This window comes from Myotis davidii, unplaced genomic scaffold, assembly GCF_000327345.1.
Source record: "Myotis davidii unplaced genomic scaffold, ASM32734v1 scaffold576, whole genome shotgun sequence".
Taxonomy (NCBI): Eukaryota; Metazoa; Chordata; class Mammalia; order Chiroptera; family Vespertilionidae; genus Myotis; species Myotis davidii.
In genome coordinates, this window is record NW_006287104.1 from 956075 (window position 1) to 965340 (window position 9266).

The 9266-nt window shown below is 44.0% G+C and overlaps 1 protein-coding gene and 1 pseudogene across 1 annotated transcript in view; both read left to right on the forward strand.

The window, feature by feature from the left end:
- LOC102755253 overlaps positions 1 to 9266 on the forward strand; it is a 35369-nt pseudogene that overhangs the window by 24598 nt on the left and 1505 nt on the right.
- Positions 1 to 9266, forward strand: part of LOC102755541 (butyrophilin subfamily 1 member A1-like) — a 22026-nt gene that overhangs the window by 3260 nt on the left and 9500 nt on the right. The gene's annotated exons all lie outside the window — the stretch shown is intronic.

Here is a 9266-nt window from a genome sequence, read left to right on the forward strand (position 1 = left end):
CCATAACCCAATAAAAATTAGATAGGCTTTCTCTGATTTTTCTGATATTTTTTCTACTCTGAATTAGAGAATAAGGCATACTTTCACAGGTAATTAGGAGATGTGCTCTTTGATTTTTTACTTGCGTTTCATAAATGTCTCATCTCTCTGACTAAATTTTAAGTACTTTAGGAAAAGACATCTCCACAAACTCCTTTTGAATCCTGGAGATTATTTAGGTCCTTGTACATATTCAGTACTGAGTAAATATCTATACTTAATAACAGAAAAAGTTTCTTAGTGATCTTTTGTAAATTATCTTACACAGATGCTACAATATGAGTCCTTAAAGTCACATTTCTTGATTCTAATTTTCTGTCATCCAATCTGTAGCTGACTATATGCTCCAGACATCTATAGTCCATCCTATGACAAAACATCTATAATAATAAAGCATAATATGCTAATTACACCAGACATCCTTCTGGATGATCTTCTGAATAAAGCCAGGCTGCGAGGGAAACCCGGGTCCCAGGTGCCTGCCAGCAGCCGGAGGGAAGCCCAGGTCCTGAGTGCCAGAGGGAAGCTGGTGCCAGCAGCCGGGGGAAGGAAGGCCTACTCTTACATGAATTTCATGTACCGGGCCTCTAATCTATATAATAAAAGCCTAATATGCAAATCGACCGAACAGCAGAACCACCAAGGTGCAGACACTCAACACAGGAGCTGCCCCCAGCACACAGGCCTCGATCAACCTATCGGGGCCTGCCAGCCAACCTCTTGGTCCCTTTCCCAGCAGTAGGATCCAATTGCCCAATGGGAGGTGGGTGGTGGCAGACGTGGGTGGTGCCAGGCCAAGGCCCCCACCCCGCCAGTCGCCCCACACACAGAGGGCGACCAACGTCAGGGACTGGGGCTGGCGAGCGGGTTGAAATGGCCAACCTCTTGGTCTCTTCCCCCAGCTGACAGGCTCTAATTGCCCAATGGCGAATGGGGAGCCAGGGGTGGGTGGCAGTGAGGGATGGGGCTGGCTGCTGAAGGGTGGGGCCAGTTGCCAGCAGCCATGGAAGATGGCTCTGATCGCAGGCCAGGCCTAGGGACCAAACCCATGCACAAATTTTGTGCACCAGGATTCTAGTATAAAATAATACTGAATGTCAATAAAATACTTTATCATTGGGGCTTTCAGAACCTTCCATTTTAGATGAGTGGACAAATTAGACTATTCCACAATGGTCGACCAATTATTCTCTCCAATATCTATAACTATCATTTAAAAATCTATAAGAGGGCAGGGTGGAGGGGGTCAATGGGAAAAAGGGAGACATCTGTAATACTTTCAACAATAAAGATAAATTAAAAAGGTAAACATCTATCATTTAAAAATATTCAAACCTGCCCTAACTGGTTTGGCTGAGTAGGTAGAGCGTCGGTCTGCGGACTGGAGAGTCCCAGGTTTGATTTCAGTCAAGGGCATGTACCTTGGTTGCGGGCACATCCCCAGTGGTGGGTGTGCAGGAGGCAGCTGATCGATGTTTCTCTCTCATCGATGTTTCTAATTCTCTATCCCTCTCCCTTCCTCTCTGTAAAAGATCAATAAAATATATTTTAAAAAATATTCAAATCCAATGCAAAATAAAGTTAATAAAATGTACTGTTTGTATTTTTTAGGCTATTATTTAAAAAATCTTTGAACCCAATTCAAAATAAGATGAATAAAATGGAAAAAATAAGATTTCTTTTAGAGACTGCTTTAGCTGTATCTTATGAATTTTAATGTATTGCATATTTGTTATTTAGTTCAAATGTTTTCTATTGTTATTTCTTGTTTGACCCATGAAGTATTTATAAATGTGTTATTTAATTTTCAGACATTTGAGAATATCCAACATATTTCTATTTAATTCCCTTGTGGTCAAAGAACATGATTTTCTTTTTAAAAAATTTATCTTTACTGTTAAGAGTATTACAGATGTTCCCCCCTTTTCCCCATTGACCCCTACATCTCGCTTCTACCCCCTCCCTACAAAAAAATATTATTTTCTATTATTTAAATCCTTTTAAGTCTATTGAGACTATTTTCTTGCCCAGCATATGGTCTATCTTAGTAAATGTATGATGTGCACTTGTAAAGAATTTGTATTGTACTATTGTTGGGTGGAATATTCTGTAATATCAGTTAGGCCAAATTTGTTGATGGTATTACTAAAGACTTCAAAATCCTTTCTGATGTTCTGTCAACTTATTTCAGCAATTACTAAGAAAGGAGTGTTGAAATTTTAAAGTATAACTGTGCATTAGCCTATTTCTCCTCTTCAGTTTTATCAGTGTGCTCTATTTATTTTGTTTTCTGCCACTGCACCATCCAGGCCAGCTGTCCCACCACCACTGCGGATGCCTCTACCACAAGCCCTATGCAGTTCAACAACAGGCCTAGGAACAGGTTTCCAGATGAGGTTGAGACCCCACTCCTGTCCAAACACAAAGAGGCGGAACTCCGAAGCTGGATTGAGGGTCTCACAGGCTTGTCTATCGGTCCTGACTTCCAAGAGGGTCTGAAGGATGGAATTATTTTGTGCACACTCATGAATAAGCTGCAACCAGGCTCAGTCCCCAAGATCAACCACCCCAAGCAGAACCAGGACTAGCTAGAAAACTTCTTCAACTTCATGAAGGCCATGGCCAGCTATGCCATAAACTCCATGCTCGAACCCAGTGACCTGTTTGAGGTGCAGATGTCTCTTCTGGCTCTGGCACAGGCCAAGACAAAGGGACTGCAGAGTGGTGTGGACAACAGAATCAAGTACTTGGAAAAGCAGGAGAGGAATTTCCAACATACAACCATGAATGCGGCCAGTGCATCATCAGGCTCCAAAGAGACAACAGCAGGTGTATCAGCCAGGTGGGCATGATGGCTCCCAGGGCCCAGAGGCACATCTTTGACACCAAGCTGGGGACTGACAAGTGTGACACCACCTCCATGTCTCTGCAGATGGGCTAAACACATGGCGCCAAATGTAGAGGCCAAGTCTTTGGCCTGAGCGAACAGATATATGACCCCAGGTACTGCCCAGGAGGCCCAGTGGCCAATGGGCTCAGGGGCAGCTGGCAACTGCCAAAGCCCCAGGAACACCCTGGAGTACCCTCCTGGAGGTAACAGTCTACTGAGGCCGCCCTTTTGGGGTATCTCCCACATAAACACCTCATCTGGGTTTTTCTGGGTTTTCATCTTGTTTTTCAATGTGTTCAAATGCTTCCAGCTGAGGGTCTGTAAAGGCCAGATCCAGATGTGTATGGGGTGGGGGTCACTGCCAGGGCACATCATGTAGCAAATTTCCCAGCAGGAAGACCATGATTACTATATCCAGCAAGGCTATCATTCAAAATAGATGGTCAAATAAAGAGCTCCCCAGACACCCCAAAAAAGGTTAAAGAAGTACATCACCAATAAGCCAGCATTATAAGAAATGCTAAAGGGCCTGCTATAATGAGAAGAAATAGAGAGAGAAACCTAGACGTACAGAATTAAAATGACAATAAGTAAATACATATCATTAATAATCTTAAATATAAATACATTAAATGCTCCTATCAGAAGACATAGAGTAGCTGAATGTATACAAAAACATCACCCAACTATATGCTGTCTACAAGAGACCCACATTAGAACAAAAGACATACACAGGGTGAGAGTAAAGAGATGGAAAAGAAAAGAAAAAAAAAGCTGGAGTAGCAATACTCAGATCCAACAAAATAAACTTCAAAATGAAGGACATCACAAGAGACAACAAGGTCACTACATAATACTAAAGGGATCGATCCAACAAGAAGATATAACCCTGGTAAATATGTACACACCCAATATGGGAGCACCTAAACATATAAAAATCTACTCTTTTAGCAAGTTTCAATTATAATCTTCATGCAGTACCTTAAATTATCAGAAGTTATTAATCTCATGAATAAAAATTTATACTTTTTGGCCAATATCTTCCCATCTTCCCAAATTCCCAGATCCTGGTAAACAACACTCTATCCTCTGTTTCTATGAGTTCAACTTTTGAAAATTCCAAATATAAGGAATATCATACGATATTTCTCTTTCTTTTTCTGTCTTCTCTCACTCAACATAATGCCTTCAAATTTCATACATGTTATTGTAAATGGAAAGACTTTCTTCCTTCTCATGGCTAAATATAATTCAATTGTATGTATAGACAACATTTTTTTTAGCCATCCACTCAATGACATCCACTTAGATTGTTTTCATGTCTTAGCTATTGTGAATAATGGTACAATGAACATGGGGGTGCTGATATACTTTAGAGGTCCTATTTTCCCTTTCACTGATTATATACCCAGAAGTAGTACTACTGAATTATTAATAAGAGATATAACATGTAAGAATATCACCTCAGGGGGTATAGAGCCTCCCATCAATATCATTTACTTCACAAACTATCACATGGTGTACACAAGTGTAGACTAAGTCAAGTGTTAAAACTCCGACAATGATAGAAGATGGTTTGACTTTGGTTGGTTCACACACAGTGCAATATGTAGACCTTGCATCATAGAAATGTATACTTGAAGCTTATATGATCCTATTAACCAATGTCACTCCAATAAAAAAATATCCCATATTTAAAATGAGGAAAATAAAATTCAGAGAAATGAGTCCACTTGACAAAACATTCAAAGTATCAAGTAGGAAGAAAGGAGTCACAAGTCTTTAGATTATTTATATTATACCACACTAAAGCTATGTTGCTAATATATCAGCAAAAGGATGAAACAAAAGATGTTCCCAAAAAACAATATTCAGTGCAGTTCAGCAAACAGTTTAGCTTCCTGAATCCAGACTACTTGGCCTGGCTTTCAATACCCAAACCTTCAAGTTTCCTCTCTCAGTGAGTAAGTCCCACTTTGTCTCTCTCACTACTACCTCCCACACTTGGCAAACTCTAGTCCTACTTCACATCCTGTTGCTGCCTTACCCCAGTATCATCACTGCCTGAGACCACATCATGCCCTGTCCTGCTTTCCATATAAAAATCTTGGCCCCCTAATACCAGATCAGATAGAATCAAGTTCATCATAACCTCTTAAGCCCTCGCTATGTCCCTCAGGGATCAGACTGACAGTTAACTTCTCCCAGCTCCAGCTGTGACTAAGTCCAACTCCATCCACTCTCCAGGGTCTAACATTAAGGATCTGCACCTTCTAGCAGAAGCAGGGTGGGGTAGGTAATGATTGTGGGCTTTGGAGTCAGACAGACAGACCTGGGTTGGAATCCCATTATATAAACCAGGCAACTTATTTTAGCTTTATAAACTTTTATTTTATTTTTTGCCTATGGAAAGTGATATTCTATACCTTGATAGGAATCAGCATAGAATATGTTCAAGGTCATAACTCTAATTTATATTTAAACAAAATTCGTCTTAATGTTATTTAAGGATAATTTTACATTTAAATTCAATGGGAAGAAATTGTCTCACTAAAAGGAAAAAAAAAAGCTAACATTTTTTTAAGGAGGGACTCAGTGGTTCTCAACCTTCCTAATGCCATGACCCTTTAATACAGTTCCTCATGTTGTGGTGACACCCCAACCATAAAATTATTTTCGTTGCTACTTCATAACTGTAATTTTGCTACTGTTATGAATCATAATGTAAATATCTGATATGCAGGATATATTTTCATTGTTTGCAACCCACAGGTTGAGAACCTCTGGAAATGAATGACTAAGTAGTTGAATGAATCAATCAAACGATTGCATATACTTGATATAGATGAATCCATTCAGTTAAACAAAATACACTAACTACCATTATGTCCTAGGCACTGTAAACAAGATAGGATCCTCGCACTCATGGAACTTTTAGTGCAATAATTACTCTCTCCTTCCTTTAGTTTTGCACATGAAATCTATTATGACATTGAACTAACTATATTGGGACTATTTGCTTTGAAAGCTGCCTCCTCTACTAGCCTGTGAGCACCATGAAGGTAAAAGCTAGGTCTTAATCACCTGCCTGAGGATCTGGTAACAGTTAATGACTTTAAGTTCTAGCCCAATGTCCCAACCCTGATAGAGACTTTGTTGTCTCCTATCAAAGTTCCTTAAGTTTGCACAATCCAGTTTCTTAACCCCTGGCAAAAATTCAGGTAGGAGGAGGCCCTATATTTTATCCTTCACAGTCTAGTGGGAAAAGAGGTTTAGGCAGGGAAACACTTTTGTGTCCAGTACAATTTATGGATCCTTAGAAAAAATTTGAGGGGTGGGGCCAGACCCCTCAGCCTGACCTGCACCCTGTGTCATGTTCCGGGACCCTGGCTACTCCTGGCCTAGGCACAGGCCTACAGGCTTGGGGTGGCCTGGCTCCTGAGGCCCCATTATATCAAGAGAACAAAGTCAGCGTTAGTTATAGCCCTCACTGAACCCAGTACAGTTCATCTGTGCATACAACTGCCTCGTTCATGTGCCTGCTTCACCTACTGAATTACTAACATCTTGAGGACATAGCTCTGTCTTACCTGCTTCAACTTCAGTGCCTGGCCTGGTGCCAGGGACCTGAGAGGGTTAGCTGAGTGAGTGAATGAGTGAATGAGTGAGCAAGTAAGTGAATGAGCAAGCAGCTACAAGTCAGGATAGTTCCCACTCCGCTCTGGTCTGCCTGATGCAAACCCCGGGAAGTTCCTGCCCTGCTCTCAGCAGCCCCTCACCCCTCTCCTGGCTGCATAGTTCGCACTCGGCCCTCTCGGCTGCCTGATGAAAACCCCGGGCAGTTCCTGCCCTGCTCCCAGAGGCTCCACTCCCCTCTCCCAGCTGCATAGTTTGCGCAGGGCAAAGGCGGCCTGGGTGTGCGTGTTGGCAGATCGGTGCATTATCACCCGCCAACCCAGGATCCCCAAGGGAGGGCCGTTTGTGGACATGGCCAGTGGCGGATTGCTGTGGTCCCGCCCGCTAGCCCTGGGGCGGGTCCCATACGGGCCACCTGCTGCCCGGGTCACAGATAGCAGGCCCGATGGCAGCGGGGCAGGCGGGATGGCACTGTCCCACCCTGCCTGCAGTATGCAAATTAGCCGCAATCTTTGTTGGCGGTTAACCGCCATCTTGGTTGGCAGTTAATTTGCATATTCTCCTGATTAGCCAATGGGAAGCGTATCGGAGGTACAGTTAATTACTCTATTTGTCTTTTATTAGATAGGATATATATGAAAAATGTTGATATGTGTTAGAAAAATAAGTCCCAAATAGTATGCCAACCAAAAGAGAGCCAAATGATCGATGAGTCAAAAAGGGGTGTTTCAATCACCAGTTCATATAGAAAGGGAATGGACTGACTATTCTTGGGGAGGAAAGGGGTGTGGGAGACGCTGGAAGAGACTGGACAAAAGTTGTGCACCTATGGATGAGGACAAGGGGGGTGGGGGGGTAAGGGCAGAGGGTAGGGTGGGAACTGGGTGGTAACTGGGTGGAGGCGAGTTATGGTGGGAAAAAAGAGTAACTAATGTAATAATCTGAACAATAAAGATTTAATTTAAAAAAACACACACACAAAAAACAAATAATAATAATAATAAAACCTTGAGAGCATTTGCTTAGGAAAAAAACACACAAAAACAGGGTGTTTCAAGATGGTGTGGAGTAGATAGATCTTTCTTTCACTTCCTCCCAGAAACTGGAACTTAAACTAAATTGGGGAACATTCACTCTGAATACCAACTGAAAACTGGCTGAAGAGGAGACTTTTAAACAAGGAAGAGCAGGAAGCACCTTTAGACTGGTAGGAAGGGTAGCATCACAAGAGGGGCTAGCCCTGCTCCCTGGGGTGGCAGGATAAGGGTGCAGAGGGATATCTGGGCTGAGGGTGGGGGGAGTGTTGGGAGTTGAAGGTCAGTAAGGGTGTGTAGAAGGTGGGATTGGTAGAGAAACTGGAGGGTGGGATTTGGAATTTCCCCCCTGAGAGGGCCTGAAGCCCAGGCATCGATCCCCAGCCTGGAGCACCAGAGGCAGGAATAGCCATGCAGGTAACATACAGAGGTGAAATGCAATGGGGCCTCTGTTCCTTGGGGAGAAATGGAGCCTGGCAGAGACAAAGACACTTTATTTTGAAAGGGCCAGAGCGGAGGATTTTCTTTTGTAGCCACTCACTCCGTTCTTTAATGGAGGGAGGGCAGTTCATACAGCATTGCATGAGGAGAGAAGGGAGAAGCTGCTGAAATACTTGTGCATGGTGTATACCCCATCCCACCCCTGCCCTCTGCAGCAGCCATTGTTCCTGCAGCCCCTCCCAGCAGCAGCAAGACAATTACCCTGCTCTCTGGGATACAATTTATCCCACCCTCTAGAATTCTACTTGCCCCACCCTGCATCTTGACCCCTGCTGAGGAGGCAGAAGCAGAGGCCAGGCCTATGGGTCTGGGTAGTCTCAAGTATCTTCAGTGATTGGATTTGAGTGGGGCCATTCCCCCCACTTTCCCAGGAAACTGACTGGTGCTTCCCCATCACAGGAGAGTTGCTAGAAATTCCCAGCTTTCAGAAGAGTCCACTGGCCTGCCTACAAGGGTCTCACCCTGCGGAGGTCAGGGGACTATTCTGGAATAGACTCAGAAGTGAGGCTCTGGGATGGGGGGACACACCCACCCTCTTCCCTGAAGTCACAGGAGATACAGAAGTCCCATCCTTCCAATGCTGCCAAAAGCCCTTCCAGAAACAGCCATTCAGTGACTAAGTCTGACAGTTGGCTGGCAGGCGGAGGCAGGCAGAGGAGGATCCCCAGGTGTCTTGAGATGTTTGCTGACCTGCATTGGTCAACTGTTCCCAAAGAGTCTGCATTGAAGCACAAAAAGCATATATGCACTTCTATGTTCATTGCAACATTATTTACAATAGCCAAGATCTGGAAACAGCCCAAGTGCCTATCAGTAGATGAGTGGATAAAAAAGCTCTGGTATCCTAATATATAAAAAGCCAGGGGGCATGCCAACCTAAATGACCAGATGGACAACCGAACAGCAGGCTGAGTGGGGTGACCAGGCCAGTGGGGGTTGGGGGGCAGTTGGGGGCAACCAGGCCAGCAAGCGGGAGGGGGCAATTGGATGTGACCAGGAGGCAGGGGGGAGGGCAGTGAAGGGAGACCAGGCCAGCAGAGTGGGGCAGTTGGGGACGACCAGACCAACAAGGGGGACAGTGAAGGGCAACCAGGTCAGCAGGGGTGGCAGTGAGGGGAAACCAGGCCAGCACAGAGGACAGTTAGGGGCAGCCAGGCCAACATGGG